A 19129-nucleotide genomic window follows, 5' to 3' on the forward strand; every position below is an offset into this window, starting at 1 on the left:
GGCTCGGTTAAGTGTCCAACTTTGGTTCAGGTCATGATCTCACGGTTCATAGGTTCGAGCCCCGCGTCGGACTCTCCGCTGTCAGTGCAGCATCCGCTTTAGATCCTCTTCCACCCCCCTCTGTCCCAGACTCTCAAGCATAAGTAAAAAAAACATTAAAAGAAAAAATAGAAGTGCTAGGTTAAAGGAAGTTCAGCAGGTTTCTTTCATGCAGGACTTCCTATTGACAGATTATACTGCACTGTCCTCCTTGACTGCAGAAGGGGAAGCCCTTTCCTTTGTAGCTCACTTAAAATTTCCTGAGGCGCAAGTGTTCCATGGAACACAGTTTGGGAAACTACCTTTTCTACCAACATATAGCTATGTCTCTGCCATCAGGTTGCCAAATCCTAGCGATGCAATAGTTCAGACTTGGGGGAAGAAGAAGACAGCGCTCCTTCGTTAGAATCCGCAGTAGAGACAGAGCATATCTGGGGAAAAGAATGCCACCTCCTGCCGATGAAGCAATCCATGAGGTATCACCCCACATTATTTAAGCCAGCCACAGAACCCCAGGCTTCTCGTTCTCTCTGCTCTGCTCTGCCCACAAACCCACATTCTTGTTTGCCTCCATGAATTCACAAAAATCCGATGGGGAAAAATACAAGGGGTCTTTCTTAACCAGGATTGCTGAGAGAGCACACGGGAGAATGAATGTTGACTGAAGCGGTGGGAAGAGCCTCCCACACAAATCTCATTGGCTAAGACCAATCACACGGTCCTGGCTAACTCTAAGGATGCTGGGAAATGTAGTTCTCCTGAGTGTCCAGGAAGAAGAGAATCAGATACGGGTAGCACGTGTGGCTGTACCTCAAGCTCCTACGATCTTGGTCATTTCAGTGGCCGAGAAAAGGAAATGAATGTGACAGAATATTTCAAGTATCACATCTTATGGTTTCATTTCTCTGTCTCATTTGAGTCAATCTGCAATACACGTTAGCTCCTATTTTCAACTGGGGGAAAACTGTAGCTCAGAACAGTTGAGTAACTTACCCAAGGTTCTTCAGCTGATCTGTGACAAAGCCAGAACCAAACCCATAGCTGTCCGACTCTAGAAACTCTATTTGCCTCACAGGGCTGTTGGGAGGACTGGTTAAATTACAAATGCATTCATTCAGATATTTATAAAACTCCTACGTGTACTGTTTGCTATTCAGGATGTGGTAATGGTAGGCAGAAGGGTGGCCCCCAAACATGTCCGTGTCCTAACCCCTGGGAACTGTGAATATGTTATTCTACAAGACAGAAAAAGATCTACGGATGTGACTAAGTTAAGGGTCTTGAGGTGGGGGAAGGTTCTTGGATTAGCCAGGTGGGCTCAACGTAATCACAGGATCCTTATAAAAAGGAGGAAGGTCAGAGCCAGGGAGGGATTTGAAGATACTGCTGGCTCCGGAGGAGAAGGAAGGGACCGTGAGCCAAGGGACCCAGACAGAATCCAACTCCCTGAGAGCATCCAGAGGGAACTGCAGACACCCTGATTTTAGCCCAGGGAAAGTCATCTTGGACTTCTGACCTCCAGAACCGCGAGATAATAAGTTTGCGTGCTTTTAAGCCACTGAGGTTGTGGTAACGGGTTACAGCAGCCAGAGGGAACTGATACAGTGGTACGTGAAGCAGGGCTTCCAAAACTATACATTATGAAACAGTGGCCACCACAGAAAACTGGGAATTACAGCAGAGAAGGCAGAGGGAGACGGATGGGTTTAGGTTCAAGTCGAAAAAAGGAGAGTCCTTACTAACGTGGTATCGTAGAGTCTCAAAGACAAGCAGGAGGTGCCCATTTATGGCGGGTCCTGCATCAGGTGATGGAAGTGTCAGGATAAGGAAGAGGGAGGGTCCGATCTTGGGAATGAACGCCGCATGCTGGGAAGCGATTTCATGGCAGTTTAACGGCCCCATCTCTCTACCTCTGAAAGGGACTCTGATCCAGTCTCCATTTTTGAGTGGAGAGAAAAATGCCACACGACACTCCCTTCCCTTACGGTCCCACCTCGGCCCCACCAAATGCAGCTACTCCACTTGGCTCTGACTTTGATAAGAAAACTTTGATAAGAGAAACCAGCACAAATGGTTCACAGGGTAGAAAGCATCCCTGAAAAAAATAATAAAAGATTCATTTGAAGAGTGAAATTTTTTTTTTCGATTGTAGGAGACATCTCTTCACCTAATGTGATATCCTTCTGAAGTGATAATTGAGATTTTTATGGAGTGCAATTAAGCAATGTCATTACTGCTTATTACGGATAATGAAATAAATTGGCAGTGCAGGTAACAGAACGGATATTCTACAGAATTATAACTCTCCGGGAAATCGGAGGCGAGCAGCCTCTTGGGGGCACCAGAAATGTTTTCAGTATTTCCAGTGAGCGAGAACCTTATGCCCCGTATCCCCTCCACTGTCCGTTCAGACGTTTATGAGAAAATCCTACTCTTACCCTAGATCTCAGAGAGAGAGAGAGAGAGAGAGAGAGACGGGGAGATGGAGAAAGAGGGAGAGAGGATGAAGATTAGAACACGAAGTGATGAACGTGAGAAAGAGGTTCAAGCTCATTGGCTTGTGTCCACAGCCCTTGCCAGAGACAGATCTGCTCTGTAAAATCAGTCCTGGTGCTAAAGTGAAGCCGACCGGAGTCTGGCACAAACGACCCGGAGACCGCCGGCAAGATGTCCAAGCCCTCTGAGCCTGAGTTCTTCTGTCCATCAGACGGAAGGAATAACACGTGTGTGGGGGGGGACTGTCGCTCATGCTCACGTATCTAAACTGCCCAGCACAGGGTAAATATGGTCAATATCTACTAAATATTCCATTGTCCAGAGCATCCTGCCTCCCTTCTCCCCACACCCCGAGTTTTCTCTTCCAGGAATCGGTGAGGGCAAAGCAGGTAGGGAGAAGGGGGGAGGCATGATTAGGTTATAGGGAGCGCACAACCCTGATGATTTTTCTTATCAGTTCGTTAGGCTGACAGGGGAAAGGCCTGGGGGGTGGGGTATGGTGAGAGCCTAGTTGTCTTTATATGCTAACACTGAAGGTCGAAGGATTTTTGTACTTCGGAGCCGTGTTCCCCCCACCTAAACGTCTGGAACAACGGGTGTCCCGTTTTAGAGGGGAAGAAACTGAGGCTTCATGACTTGCCCCGGATCAGGAAGCCCAGCGAGAGGAGCCCCAGTGGTCTCAGGTCACCCCGCAGGCAGCGTTTCCTGCCACAGCGCACCGCCCCCCCCCCCCATCTTTGCGCAACAGCCAAGTTCTGAGACCAAGGGGAAGTTCTGGGGACATGCAAGCTGGGTCTCTGGCGTCACGTGAAGGAGACCAGCAGCCCCTGGAACAAGCAGCAATGCCCCTTTGACGCGAGGATTCGAAAGAGGCTCCTCAAGCCGGAAGTTTGGAGGGAGTTGACAGTGACCTGGGAAAGCATTCCCAAGACTGGAGATGGGCCCACGGTCTTCTGGAGGAAGACCCGACGGCACGGACGGTATAGGGACTGGGAAGATGTGCGCTTCTGCAGACAAAAGACATTGTTCTGAACACGTAAGACGCCAAGCCTACCGATGCTGATGCCGGCACTAGAAAAGCCACAGATGCTTGAAACGGTTCTGGACTCACCCAGGGTAGAGACCGCTGCTTGACTCCCGTCTACCCGACGGCCCGGGCGTCCCCCGGCGGGTCCACTGAGCTTCGTGCCGGCACCTGGGCAGGGGCACGCTAGGAACGCGAGGGGCAGGCCCCTTGCTCCCGGGAGCCCGAGCCACTGGTGTTTGTTCCCTCTGACTGCAGAGACTGGGCTTCTTTAAGTGTGAACCACCTGGGGCCGATTCCTGAGCCTCACCTCTGACCCAGTGCATCAGACGCTGTTGGAAGGGGGGCCCGGATCCTCCCACTTTACCAGAATCCCCTGGCGACCCTAATTCCCATCGCAAGTTGGGAACCGCTGCTCTGGGCTCCCTTCTTGGGTCTCCCTCCCTGGCCCTCCCTCCCTGGCCTGCCGGATCCGAATTCAACAACTGTTTATTGAATCCCAGCTGTCTTCCAGGCTGTGGTTTAGGCACTTGAGCTACACCTGTGAACAGAACTAACAAAAATTTAAAAATGTAGACCTTCCATTCTACTGGGTGGGGGTGGGGGAGTGAGGGAAGAAAAGGATAGGCAATAAACATAATGAAGAAATACATTGCTTTTCACTCTATATTAGAAGGTAATAGAAGCTAAGGGGGGGCCTGGGTGGCTCAGTCGGTTAAGCCTCCCACTTCGGCTCAGGTCATGATCTCGTGGTTCACGAGTTCGAGCCCCACATCGGGCTCTGTGCGGACAGCTCAGAACCTGGAGCCTGCTTCAGATCCGGTGTCTCCCTCTCACTCCGCCTCTCCCCTGCTCGTACTCTCTCTCTCAAAAAATAGATAAACATAAAAAAAAAAAGCTAAGAAAAAAATAGAAGGATAAAGGGAACATGAGTGCAGGGACAGGAGAGGAGGGGTGAGCTGACTCGAACGCATCCCGGGATCCTTTCACCGCTCCTGGAATGAGGCTTTGGACCTCTGCACCCGCACCCATCATCTGCTGAATGTGGACTTCCTACTTGGAACTGCTTCTTCCCCCCGAGGCGCTTTGCTGCCCCCTTACGGTCCCAATGGACCCCACCCAAAGAGGGTCCTAGGGTAGCCCTTCCATTGCTGGCTGGACCTGGTCACCACCTCTCCACGCTAACTCTGGGAAAGTACCTGTCTACACGTTTCTGTGGGACTGAGCACTTACCAGTCCTCTGAAACGTTGGAAGGACTGGAGATTTATCTGAGCCACACTCAGTGGTGTGCTGGAGCTCCTGAGAGCCCACCGCATGGCATCTCTTTCCAACTATGCAGTAGTGACATTATATTGTAGCTTAAGATTGGCCATGGTGCTGGGGCGCCTGGGTGGCGCAGTCGGTTAAGCGTCTGACTTCGGCCAGGTCACGATCTCGCGGTCCGGGAGTTCGAGCCCCGCGTCGGGCTCTGGGCTGATGGCTCGGAGCCTGGAGCCTGTTTCTGATTCTGTGTCTCCCTCTCTCTCTGCCCCTCCCCCGTTCATGCTCTGTCTTTCTCTGTCCAAAAAATAAATAAACGTTGAAAAAAAAATTAAAAAAAAAGATTGGCCATGGTGGGAGTAGTTGCACCAAGAAATCCGCAAGTGCTCCAAACCAAGGCACTTGCTCTCTCTCTTGCGCTCACTCTCTCTCTCTCTCTCTCTCTCTCTCTCACACACACACACACACACACACACACACACACACACACACCAGGTACAGAACAAACATGTTGTTACCCATCTAACCTCACACGGATGGCAAGTCACGCTTCTGTGCCAGATACAGCCACACAGAAAACTTAATCCCAAAGCCCTGCCCTTTCCCTGATATCAGGTAACCTGGGTGTGGCCTCTCTCTTGCTTCCTGGGTTAGTGAAGACTGAAGGGTTTGAGATTCGGGACCAAAAAGATACACAGCAATGCTTGGAATGAAACAGACAACAATGACGTGAGGGAACACAAAGGCTGAAAAATTCCCGCACTCAATTTATTGTCTTCTATCTTGTTTTTGTTGTTGTTCCCTAATAGCCATTACACCCTCAGAAACTGACTTTCCAGGGCATTATAAATCCAAACATTTAGCAGAGCCAGCGCTAAAATAGCTCATTAAAGGGTGTGCGTTGGAAAGAAGGATTGTCAGCGTACTTTATACACAGTAATCAATTACGGCAAATTTCTCAGCACTGGTGTCTATCACTCTTCTTTAAGATACAATCATGGAAATGAGATCATCACCCTTAAAGAAGTTGTTCAGTGCATCTGAAGTTGTTCCCCCGCAAATACTCCAAGGCAGGAGGAAGGGGAGGGACATCCCCAGAAGTCTAAGCCTAAAGAGTAAAGCTCTTTACAAGTTCAGAGCGGCAAAGAAGGCTTCAGCTGGAGGAATGTGAGTTGAGTGTGGTAACAATGGGATCTTGGCGGTGTGGGCTGCTCCCATTTGTAGCATCTGCCTGTATTCGTGGTGTAAAGATTCCCACCCTTGCCATTTGCAAGCAACCAGTGTGCTGTCGGCTGACTTGCTAAATTCCTGAATATTTAATCATCAGTGATAATGAGCAAGTCACACACACCGCTGACTTTGGTTTTGAAGCTAATACGAATCTTGCCTTCAGCTCAGTGACACGTCCCTGCTTAATTTTGTTTCCAATGGCTTTCTTTCCGCCTTCCGATCTTCTAGTAACATCGAATACAGTGTTTCATCTACTTATGTGTGATGGCATGGGGTAGGGCTTTAACATGGAACAGCCTCGCATTGAATCATCCGGTGAGAAAAGTATTTCCTTTGCATTTCCCTCTTAATGCTCCATGCCAGGACTAAAGTCCCCGTGGGGAGCTCACGTGCTTTGACACCTCTAGAACACCTGTTCCTCACCCTTTTCCAAAGAGGGAGGGGGCCCCAGGTTCAAGTCTTCAGGCAGGCAGTGGTATCAAACCAGAATGTAATAAAATCGTTGCATTTTATTTTACTTATTATGCTTGGCTTTTTCTGGTAAATAATACTGATTTTTTTCCCCATGTATGGCAACAGCACAGAGTTTTCTTCGAAACATGTTACTAAATATGCTACTTGTACTTAGGAGATACCTGGATGAAGCAAAAGTCACTTGCCGCTGGGAATCTTCAGAAGATGAGACCCAGCCTCTGTGGGGTGTGTGCTTGTAGGGCTCTCTGGGGACAGAAATGCCCGGAGGCAGCTTGGTTACATTTGTAGTTATTCTCTACCTTTGGGGTCTCCTGCTCCCACCTAAATCAAACATCATGTAAATGATTCATCTCAATCAAACAGACTTAGACACAAGTAGCAGTGTGCTGTCACACGCTGATTTATAGCAGGTGCCAATTTCCCTGGTGTAAATATTCCCACATGGCTGATTTCAAGCAAGCAACGTGACATCACTGAGCTCAGAACTGGGAAGAAATGTGCACAGTCAGCTTGCCACTTACATGAGCCAGCAGGAGCTGGCTCCAGCACGCCATTGGCTCTAACCGCCACTTGTCGTAGGTTTTGGATTATCTTGGAAGGCACCACCCAGGGCACCTTCCCGTGGCAACTCATGCAAGCCCCCAAAGCTACAGTTGCTGCTGCTGACTTCCCATTTTGCAGAGAGGTAACTACTCTGGGGCAGAGAGGTTACGGGACGGGCCCAAGGTCATGCAGTTGGTAGGTGATGGGCATGTGGATTGAACTAGGTCTGAGCACAAGCCCCCTTCTCTACCACGGGGGCAGACGTCACCGCGCTCCGTGTCTCATCCTCACGCATCAGATGTATCACCCCCCAGAGTAAGGAATGTAGCTCCCTTTCACCTGCCACTTGAGGCCTGAAACACTCTAAGTGGCATTTGAAGCCCTGTCTGCCTTACCTCTCCAGATACACATCTTCTGACCCAAGCCCGTCTGCATAGCACACAAGGAAGAAAAATGAAACAAAAACAAATGAATCCGCCCAGTACTCCGAAAGATCCTTATTCAGCCCCCAGAAAGTCCCAAGCAACTCCCTGCTGTTAGGGCTCACTTTCACCCAGCCCGTGACATTGAATATCCTGCTCCAAGAAGGTGAAGAGGAGGAAAGGACCCGTTATTTGTTGAGCTCCTGCCGTATGCCTGGCTCTGTGCTTGTGGCTTTATGCCCTTCTCTCCTTCTACCTCCATGACCATCCCATGAGGTGGGCGTTGTTACGCCATTTCACAGATGAGAAAACTGAGTTTCTAGGAGGTTGAGTGACCTGCTGAAGGTCACCCAGCTAGGGAGCGATATGGGTGGGATTGGAGCTCCAAGGCCCACGGTCTCTCCTAAGCTAGCTCTGCCCCAGGGCCCGGCACACGCCCAGACGCAATGAATTCACGCTTAATCTTCTTGCCAAGGGATAGGACAGAAGGGCCGTAGAGAAGGCCACTTGACCTCATAAAGGTATTTTCTGGATTTTCTGAGCTGGGTCACTCCAGAAGGCTTAGACTGTACTAGAAGACTAGTAACTAAACCTCACACTCCCACACACAGTTAGGGATCATCTCCTTGGGATGCCAACAAGCTTGCTTCATCCCCCCCGAAGTAGACCCCACTGCCCTGCACGGAGAGGAAGGAGCAAGCACGTTTCCTGGGCTCTTTAAAATGATCCATGAGACCTACGGGCCACCTGCCCCTGGAGTCAGAGGGAACATCCCCGCAAGGCCATTTCCAAAGGAAAACCGAAGTCAGGAAAATGAAGCGACTGGCAAAAGGTCAAGATTCCCGAGGTGGTGAAGCTGTAACTCCGCTGGTGGTCTTCTGAGAACTTGAGCCAGACGTCTTTCCCTCCTTCCGGCTCCGGCCCCCCGTGAAAGAGTGACCGCGACCTGCCTGTAAGTCCCTAAGTAAGCTGGCCTAGATGTTAAGCCTCCACGTGGACTGCCATCTTCCAAGAATGGTGGGATGAGCTGGGATTTTCAAGTCAGACAGACATCGGTTTTAATCCAGACTTTGTCACTTACTAGCTGTGTGTCCTTAGGCAAGTCCCTTTACCTCTCGCTGCTGATTTCCTCCTTGGTGTTCCTTGTTCTTGATCCCTGTAGGGTTACCATGAGCCCAAGAGAAGATGTCATGGTCTTAATCGAAGGATGAGTAAATTATTGGAGTGGGTTGTGTCTGAGCCTTTGGTTGAGTCCTACTTACATGTTAGAACCCATTCTCATCTCATTCATTAATTAAGTAAAAATGACAATGGTGCACTTGGGCCAGACCTCGAAGGACAGCAGCGCCCTCCACAGGTTGGAGTGGTAATGGCAGTGGTGACAGTGAAATAAGAACAGCTCTCTCCCTCTCTCTCTCTCCCCTTCTCCAATCAGTGACCCGCCGGACTTCAGAGGAGCAAGTTCAGGGAGGCCCCGGGGTCGCATATATGTAGACAGTGCACCACAATGGTTCAGGTCCACAGACCCGCCGCTCGCTAGCTGTGTGGCCTCTGGCAGGAGCCATGATGTGTCTAGGAGCACAGGACACATGGCTGTCACATAGCAATGGCAGTTATTAGGCTGCTGTTAGGATCACCATCCCTATCCAGCTCCCACGAATGCGGGACCAGGGGAAAGGGGCGTTGTTTAAAGATGATGCAGGGGCTCCTGAGCGGCTCAGTCGGTTAAGCATCTGACGCTTGATTTCAGCTCAGGTCATGATCCCAGGGTTGTGGGATCGGGCCCCACATCGGGCTTCTCACTGTGCATGGAGCCTGCTTAAGATTCTCTCCCTCCCTCCCTCTCTGCCCCTCCCCCACTCACTCAAGCTCTTCCTCCCTCTCTCTCTCTCTTTCTCTGTAAAACAGAACCATTAAAGATGATAGAACTTCAGAGTTGTCTCCACCTGTACGTGACTACCTGATGCTTGGCCACAGGCCTGTCTCCCCCCAACCCCCACTGGCTTCTAATTTCTAATGCCTACCTCTTGGGCAGTGGTTCTCAACTGGGCGGGGGTTGTTCCCCAGTGGATAGCTGGCAATATCCAGAAGGATATTTGCTTCTCACAACTGGGGGAATGTTGCTGGCATCTCGTGAGCAGAGGCCAGGGATGGCACTAACCATCCCGTAACACACAGGCTCGCTCCCCACCCCCAAAGAATTATCCGCCCCATGATGGTACCGGGGCCAAGGCTGTGAAACACACGCTAAGGAGTTAGTGATCTGGGTCGCTCTGGACGACGTGTTTGTTCTCTTGGGATGCTGGAGGAGTCTCTGGGGTTCCCATGCTGAGAAGGAATGGCGTGGCCTCCGTGGATTGTAGCCACATCTCATACTCTGTAGGCAGGGTTAAGGACCCTCTTTGGGGGATTGCAACGGCATTTCATCTTCCCACAATGCCTCTAGCTTGACTTTCTCCCATGATGACTGCCTCCCATGTGATATTCAAAGGCACCTCCCGGCAAGGCAGCCCCGTGGAGCAGCACCTAGCTTCTGGAAGGGCAAAGCCAATCACTCAGAGCACGAAATACATTTAGGGTTTGGACAAACACCCTGATACGAGGTGTACAACAGTCCTTTGATGATGATTCAAAGACACTTTGGCTTGGATGGTTGACTGTCTTGTTTGGGATGGATGGATGCACCTTGACCTCTCTCACTGTCTTGCTTAGAGTTTCCCAGCATCTATATGTCATTTACTCAGCCTTTCAGCACATCTTGTTAAGCATCTGCTGTGGGCGGGGTCCAATGTTAAGTGTTAGAAATGAAGTATCTGCCCGAGATTCTTTGCCAGGTAACAGGGCCTCTGTGCTGTAGGAGGGGGAAGGGAGCGGGCCCCAGGGTTGCTCAGCCACTAGCTGGGGTTGAATCCTAGCCATGCTGCCCACCAGCTGTGTGATGTTGGGAAAATTACTCAACCTCTCTCAGCTTTTTTTCTCATCCTTAAAAACTGCAGCGGTACCCCCCACTTCTCAGACTTGTTAGAAGCACTAAATATCTCAATGGCGATGATGGAATAGATCTTACAGACCCTGGTTCCCTTCTTTAAATCCTAGCTCTTGGGGCGCCGGGTGGCTCAGTCGGTTAAGCGTCCGACTTCGGCTCAGGTCATGATCTCACAGTTCATGAGTTCGAGCCCTGCGTCGCACTTAGTGCTGACAGCTCGCAGCCTGGAGCCTGCTTCGGATTCTGTGTCTCTCTCTCTCTCTGCCCCTCCCCTGTTCATGCTCTCTCTCTCTCTCTCTCTCTCTCTCTCTCTCAAAAATAAAGAAACATTAAAAACATTTTTTTAAATAAAATCCCAGCTCTTCCACTTTTTTAACTGTGAGACCTTGAGCATATTAACTTCTAGGATTCTTGATTTTCTCCTCTGTGAAGTAGAAATAAAGCACCAAAGTTGATGCGAAGATTAAAGGAGATGGTGCCTATGAACCCATTAGCCGGTTACCGCTGGCGTGTTGTAAGTACTCAGAAAAGCATAGCTTTTACCGTCATTACTATCACTATTATATTGCCTAACATAATCAGAGCTCAAATAGCTATTTTTGTCCGCATTATTGTTCTGGATCTATTTCAGTTTTTTAAACAGCTGTGGGTGGCTGGGAGGCAGGTGTACCTGCCTCTCTTTTTGTGCCAAGACTCTGCAGACTGATGAGCAGCGGGAAAGTAAAAGAATCCAGGCAGATGGGACCTTCACGGGGGCAGGTTTTGCATAATTCCACCTGCACACACGCAGAGATAAACTGAACGCTCTCCCAAGCCTTCTTCATCCATGGGATGATTTCTTTTAAAACCTGCATGGAATCCCAAGTAATGAAAAATGATGAGGCTAATTATAGATTCCGCATTGTACACGGGACTGTCTGCCGTGTATTCATACAGATTGTCTGGGTTAGTCAAAGTCCATTCAGAGTGCTTGAGGATACCATCCGGAAGCTAACAGATCTAGCCCGTCATAGCCACGGGGCCAAGCTGTCCTATCGTCTGGTCTTGTAGCTCCCACAATGCCTAGAATTGCTTTGGCGATAGAAGGGCCTGAAAATAAGTGTAGTAAGTGGCCTGTGGTACCTGTATGTATGAAGATTATTAGCTCATTCACTTGGAACCAGGGCTGATTCCAGATTGCAGAGCTTTTAAAAATGGTTTTCTTCTAATAGGAACAATAACACATACTCAGTGGAGACGTTTAAAAATATGCCCCTTTAAAGAAAGAAAAAAAGGGGAAAAAAAAACCCATCTGTCTTCCCACCACCCAACAATAACCCTTGTATATACCGCTGACCCTTGAACAAAGTGGATTTTGGGGCGCCTGGGTGGCGCAGTCAGTTAAGCGTCCGACATCAGCCAGGTCACGATCTCGCGGTCTGTGAGTTCGAGCCCCGCGTCAGGCTCTGGGCTGATGGCTCGGAGCCTGGAGCCTGTTTCCGATTCTGTGTCTCCCTCTCTCTCTGCCCCTCCCCCGTTCATGCTCTGTCTCTCTCTGTCCCCCCCCCCCAAAAAAAAAAGAAAAAAAAAACGTTGAAACAAAGTGGATTTGAACTGTGCGGGTCCGCTTACACACGGATTTTTTACAATACAGTACCGTTAATGCATTTTCTCCTCCTTATGATTTTCTTAATAACATTTTCTCTAGTTTACATTTTTGTAAGAATATAGTATATGAAACATGTAACATACACAATATGCGTTAATCGACTGTTTGTTATTGGTAAGGCTTGCAGGCAGCGGTAGATTATGAGAAGCTAAGTTTGCGGGGAGTGCAAAGTTATACGTCGATTTTCGACTCTGTGGGGAGTACCGAGGGGTGGGGAGTGGAGTTGGCACCCCAACCCCGGTGTTTTTCAAGCATCAATTGTACTCTGTTGCTTGTTTCTTCCAGTATTTTCATTTTGTGCATTTGGGGTTTGGTTTTACTGTTCTCTGGTTCGGGGGGGGGGGTTGACATTTTTTGGAAATTATAATCATACTGCATAAAAAAAAACTTTGCAGGATACTTTTTCCCCCCTCTCAGAGACTCTTTTTAAGCATATTAAAGCTATCATGGCCGCATCATAGTCCAAGAAATGAGTACGTCAGAGTTCACTCAGCTGTTTCCCCTTTTATGGACATCTAGGTGCTCATTTTGATTGTTTCAGCCCCTAACAAACATTTTGAATATAAGGTTTTTTCCTGTTATTGTTCCAGTTATATCCAGAAGCGGAATTACTAAGTCAGAGAAATTGCAAGGTTGTGCAATGTGTTTTAAAGACGTTTTAAAGACTCTACAGACATTTCCTATGCTGCTTGGTGTGGATACGACCTCAGGTTTTTATTAGTGCGGGTGAATTGCTATCCTCCTCCCCACCTTCCCCCGGACCCTTCGTCTGTTACGGGGACCTTCCCAGATCCACTGTCCCCCAGCAGTTGTTGTCCAAACGCCACCCCTCGGGCATCAGTCCAGTTTGACCGCCCAGCGAACCCCAGTTTGGAGCAAGACTGGTCAGCCATTCTGCCCCCTTCTCGTCAACCAGTTGGCTGAGGCAGTGGCCCCCGGGGCGGGAATGGGAGGCTGCTTCACAACACCTCCCATCTTTGTACTCTTCTCCCCTGTCTATTGAGTCTGGTTGCCGTCTCGTTGCCATGGCGACCCAGTCCCAAGGCTAATAGCTATCTCTTGGTGCTTAGAGGAGAAAACTCAGCTGACAGACGAGCGAGGAAGATGCAGGAGAGAAGAGACTAGCCCTCCAAATGCACCCGCGAACTTCGGCAAACGGGCACAGATAATTAGAAATGAGACTGTAGCGTCACACAGACTCTGACATAAGGAAGCTTCCGGGGCCAGCAAGGTCATCTGTTGCCAAAGCTAATTAAAATGGATGAAGAGAAATCAAATTACCTCAGATCTCGTCTCTGCTTGATGGAGAATCTTTCAAAACATAGGTCAGTGTTTAGAGGCTCTTTCTACCCTTGGGGGAATGATATGGCTTCTAGAAATGACCTGACATGGTCTTAAAGGCAAAGTGGGATTTAATAGCTTATCTCCACATCCCACGGCCATCTTGTCAATTCCACCTGACCAGCATCACCTAGTTCACCCATATCTCTAATTCCCAGTTCTCTCCGGTCTCCTGTCCTCGTCCAGTGCCCCGCCTGCCGGGACACACCTCCCATGGCTTCCAAGTGAAGGCCTCTCCCACGCCCTGTCCCCACAAAAGAGCCCAACCGTCAAATCTCAGCACACAGCGTCCCCCTCACTAACACTCAGTTCCCTGAACGATCCACAACCCCCTTCCAGGACTCTGTTCTTGCCTCAAGTACACGCATCTTGTCTTCCCGGAAGACGCCTCCCTCTCCTTCGCAACCCAACACAAATGCCATTTTTCTCTAAATTGAGTCATTTCCTCTCCTGGCTCGAATGCCTCTTCATTCATACCTACAATATAGCTCTTCCCACGCTCTACTGGAATTGAGCGTTTCGGTGGCCTTTCCTCCTCGGCAGCCACGGGCTTGCCTAGGGCAGGGGCTGTGTGTACTCATCTTCCTGAATGCAGCCTGGCACGTGGTCAATCCTGGAGGTCATTACCTCCTCAGAGCTGGGCTAGCTGGTTCAAAGGATACATTCTTCCATCTGGGGAGGTGAAAGTAGCACCTTGAACTTCTCTAGCGCCTAGTTTCCAAGGAAGCCAAAGCCCTCAGTCGTAACGTCGTCATCAAATACGTATCGGGTTCCTAACGATGGTGTAGCAGTTGAGCACGTGGATGCTGCAGCCGTTGTTATAGTTGTTGTTTGGGGAGCAGAGCTCAGAGTTCCTTTTTAATAAGCTTTTTGGCAAATTCCAAACATATTCAAAAGTGTCAGTAGAATACTGACCGTCCTGCCCCATCCACATGCCCATCAACCCAGCTTCTGCGACGATTAACGTTTGGTCAACTTCGTTGCCTTCTGTCGCTCCCTCCCCACCCCACTGTTTGTCCGGAGTATTTTAAGGCAATCCCAGACATAAGGGTCTCACCTGTCGCTATCTCATAAACAGTCTCTGCCAAAAATCCTAGCTCTTCTAGCTGCTATGTCTGTGACCTCAGGCAGGTTAATTAACCTCCCTGATCCTCATTGTCTGTATATGTAAATGAGAATGATCACGGCACATCCATCATAGGGTTCTAAGGAGGACCAAATGGAATATTCCACGAAAAACACTTGGTACCTAGCATGTGCCTAGGTCACGCGCTAAGTGGTCAGCACTGGCCATCAAAAATCACTATTATTATCACTGTGATTACTGAGCTGACAGCACGGTCCCAGCAGCGGGGACATGAAGGACAAACAACAGTATCCGTCAGTAATCACGGCTCTCACAGCAGAAGGAGGGCAGACTGGGGTGTGGAAAACCTGGAGCCTGAGACCAGATAGGAGGCTGGGAAAATCGTCGTCCAGGGTGGGCTGGGGGCTTGAGGTGGGGAGACAACACACACAGGTAGATGAGAGCAGAGACCTCCCACTGACTGGCTGCTAGCAACCGCCAGCTTGTCCCCTGTATTTAAGACGCTGGGTTTTCTGTTTGTCTCTTTGTTTGTTTGTTTGTTTCGTTTCTTAAACTCCACACGTGAGTGAAATCATATGGTATTTGTCGTTCTCTGACTGATTTTACCTAGCGTTATACCCTGTGTGTTCCTCCAAAATAATTAGCAGTAGAGTTACCATATGATCCAGTAATTCTACTACTGGGCATTTCCTTAAAGAAAATAAAAAACACTAGTTCAAAAAGATATAGGTACCCCTAGACCCCTGTGTTTACAATAGCCGAGATACAGCAGCAACTCAAGGGTCCATCCATAGATAAATGAATAAAGGTGCGGTGTGGAGCATTACTCAGCTGTAAAAAAGAATGACATCTTGCCATCTGCAACATGAATAGACCTAGGGGGCACACTCATTATCACTATTCACACTTACAATACGATGAACACGTGCTCACTGTGGTCATTTTTCTAAACACAGAAAATCATATCATCTCACTTATATGTGGAATCTAAACTAGGCACGCCTACCAAAGCAGAGAACGGAGCAGTGGTTATCAGGGGCCGGTGGAGGGAGGACTGGGGGGGCGGTGGTCAAAGGGTACGAAGTTTCAGTTACACAAGATAAATAAGTTCTGGAGGGCTGCTGTGCAGCATGGTGCCTACGGTTAACACGATACGTATTTTATACTTAACATCCGCTAAGAGGGCACATCTTATGTGAAAGTGCTCTTACCATAAAACGTAATTAAAATATAATTATTACACTGAAGAGAACAGGAGGAAACTTTGGGAGGGGATGAGTAGGTTTATGGCTTTAATTTAGACGGTGACGCTTTCAAGAGTGCGCACTTTGCAAGTTGTAAACATTAATTATGTACAGCTTTTTACATGTCAAGTATACCTCCATAAAGAGGTCCAGATAAGTAAATAAAAATTTAAAACACAGATGACGAAGAAAATGAAAACTAGCCATATCCCTACCACTCAGAATATAACGTACTATTATTTATATTAATATATATTTTACATAGATGTGATCACTCTGAATATTCAGTTACTCCTTCTCCGTTTCATGTCAGCAAGAAACAGGAGAGGTGACCTTACCGTGTCAGGCCTTACCCCTAATTTCGCTTCTTTTGAAAAGCTGTAGCTACCAGGAAACCTAAGGAAAAAAATCAATTATTTATCCTGCCTTTCCTGTATGGATTGTTTATCCCTGGTAATTAAATAATGGACGAAGGGATGTGTCTCCTTATAAATTATGGCAGCTAATAATACATCAAACCTTGATTTCAGACTTCTAACCTCCAGAGACAATGGCTGTTGTTGGGGCACCTGGGTGGCTCAGCCTGTTAAGCACCCAACTCTTGATTTCGGTTTAGATTGAGCCCCACGCCGGGCTCTGTGCTGAAAGCTCTGAGCCTGCTTTGGATTCTTTCTCGCCCTCTCCCTCTGTCCCTGCCCTGTTCGCATGCACAAACATGCTTGGTCTCTCTCTCTCTCTCTCTCTCTCTCTCTCTCTCTCTCTCAAAATAAATAAATAAACTTAGAAAAAAAATTGCTTGTTGTTTTAAGCCACCCACTTTGATGTGCTTGGTTTCAGCAGCTCTGGGAAATGAATACATTGCCCACATATTACCATGTGTTCGTGTTTTTTAAATTTTTATTATTACTATTTTTTAAGTTTATTTATTTTGACAGAGAGAGAGAGAACTAGTGAGGGAGGGACAGGAAAAGGGGGGGGACAGAGGATCTCAAGCAGGCTCTGTGCTGACAACAGAGAGCCAGACGTGGGGCTCAGACTCACAAACCATGAGGTCATGACCGGAGCCGAAGTCAGCTGCTTAACCCACAGAGCCACCCAGGCGCCCCCATAATTTTTTTTAAGTGAAAAAAAATGAATAGTTTAGCCATAGACTGGGTGTGATTTTTCAAGGTATTATTACCAGGGTCTCGTCTGTATTGCAAATAATTATTTACTTGGTGGTAGTTACAGTCAAATACAATTTCATTTCTGGACTCTGGTTTTCACTTTATAGAGCACTGGTTTGCATTTCTTTTTTTTTTTTTAATTTTTTTTTTTAATGTTTTTATTTATTTTTGAGACAGAGAGAGACAGAGCATGAACGGGGGAGGGTCAGAGAGAGGGAGACACAGAATCGGAAACAGGCTCCAGGCTCTGAGCTGTCAGCACAGAGCCTGACGCGGGGCTCGAACTCACGGACTGCGAGATCGTGACCTGGGCCGAAGTCGGCCGCTTAACCGACTGAGCCACCCAGGCGCCCCTGCATTTATTTATTCAAAGATACGCATCTGGGGCGCCTGGGTGGCGCAGTCGGTTAAGCGTCCGACTTCAGCCAGGTCACGATCTCGCGGTCCGTGAGTTCGAGCACCGCGTCAGGCTCTGGGCTGATGGCTCGGAGCCTGGAGCCTGCTTCCGATTCTGTGTCTCCCTCTCTCTCTGCCCCTCCCCCGTTCATGCTCTGTCTCTCTCTGTCCCAAAAATAAAAAAAAATAATAATAAAATTAAAAAAAAAAACACAAAGATACGCATCTGTACTAGATGGGTCACGCTAGATCTTAGTTTCCTTCCTCAAAATGAAATAAGTCTCCCGCTGCATTTCCGGCATGCAACTCTGCTTCTGATTTTCCCGCTCAGGTTGCAGCAAGCTCTGGCTCAATGTACCATAGGTTGCGGGTTGCTCGATCACCCGCTGATTCTGACTGATGCACGCACATCCCATGACCCCTCCGCCACAGAGATCATCCCCTCAGGCCATGAGCACATGAAACTCAGCTGCTAGGTCCTTTGAGGGGCCACACAGAGCCAGTGAATGGGTCGAATTAATAGTACAACAGTATCCTGAAGGTCTCTTGACGCACTGAGCCGAAATCAAGTTGTTTGATGTCTACACCAGGGTACAGAGCCAAAGCGGAGAGCGGATTCCTTCCCCGATGTCCCAGAACGGGAGAGGCTGTGGCTGCGGCCCTCTGCTAGTGTCTAACATGCAGTGATAGATAAGCCGAGTGTTAAACTAGGCTCTACCCAGATGTGACAGAGGGGGACAGACTCGCCCAGAGAGAGAGATCTTAGCCAAGCAGGGGGCTGGTCTTCCCTGTCCCTTGTCACAAGTCCGCAGGAGCACAGTGCCTGACTCACAGTGGGCGGTCAATATTTGTGAAACAAAGAACCAGTTAAGCTCAAGGGTCTAAAACTTCAGAGCCCCTGAATCACCTAAAGTGGAGTGTCTCCATAGTCTCAACAGACAGGTATAGGCAAGGCCAACATACCACTTTAAAAGCTGCACTCTGTGATTTTGATGTAGGCAGCCTGCCGTCCACACTTTGAGAAAGCCTAACATAACCAATGAACGTTTTGCGGTCAGAGACCATCTCATGTTCTTCTGTTATTGGACACCTGCCGCGTACCACGTGCTCTTCCTAGTACCGGGGATAGCGCAGAACCCAACCTTCTGTGGGCCGGTCTCTGTCCAAGATCAAGGTCATGTGGGTACAGAGGGAGACAGTGCCTCCCCTTGAGCCCAGAGACCAGTGGGAGGGATGGAGAGGGGACAATGAGGAATATGCTTTCACAATATGATAGGTCTCGACTGGAGGTGATTTTGCCCTCCAAGGGACATCTGGCAATATCTAGACACATTTTTGTCAAAGGGGGAAGTGCCACTTGCGTTGAAAGAGGACAGGCCAGAGATGCTGCTAAAGGCCCCGTAATGCACAGGACAGCCCTTCACATCCAAGAATTACCTGGCGCAGAATGTCAATAGTTCTAGGTTGACAAAGGCTTCAAGATAGAATGGGTTAAGTGTTATAACCAAGGGACAAGCAAGGTACACAACCAAGTACGGAGGAAATAGCCCACTACTGGTCCTACAATGCGGTGCCCAGGGCCCCGGAGCCTCCCTCCCTGTCTCCCACTCCATCCCACGTGTGCGTGCCTAGCAAACGTGCATGAAACCTGGAGTTACGTGGGGCTCAGTTTGAAGCCTGGCTCCTCCCCACTGGGCAAGCCACTTAACTCTCCCGAAACCTCACTTTCATCCCAGCTCTCCTCCATGAGCAGCAGGGACTCCGGAAGAAAG

General features: G+C 48.8%; 1 protein-coding gene across 1 annotated transcript in view; it reads left to right on the plus strand.

Annotated features, from left to right (window-relative positions):
* VAT1L (vesicle amine transport 1 like) overlaps positions 1–19129 on the plus strand; it is a 149956-nt gene that overhangs the window by 115237 nt on the left and 15590 nt on the right. The gene's annotated exons all lie outside the window — the stretch shown is intronic.

The sequence above is a fragment of the Felis catus genome, chromosome E2 (assembly GCF_018350175.1).
Source record: "Felis catus isolate Fca126 chromosome E2, F.catus_Fca126_mat1.0, whole genome shotgun sequence".
Taxonomy (NCBI): domain Eukaryota; kingdom Metazoa; phylum Chordata; class Mammalia; order Carnivora; family Felidae; genus Felis; species Felis catus.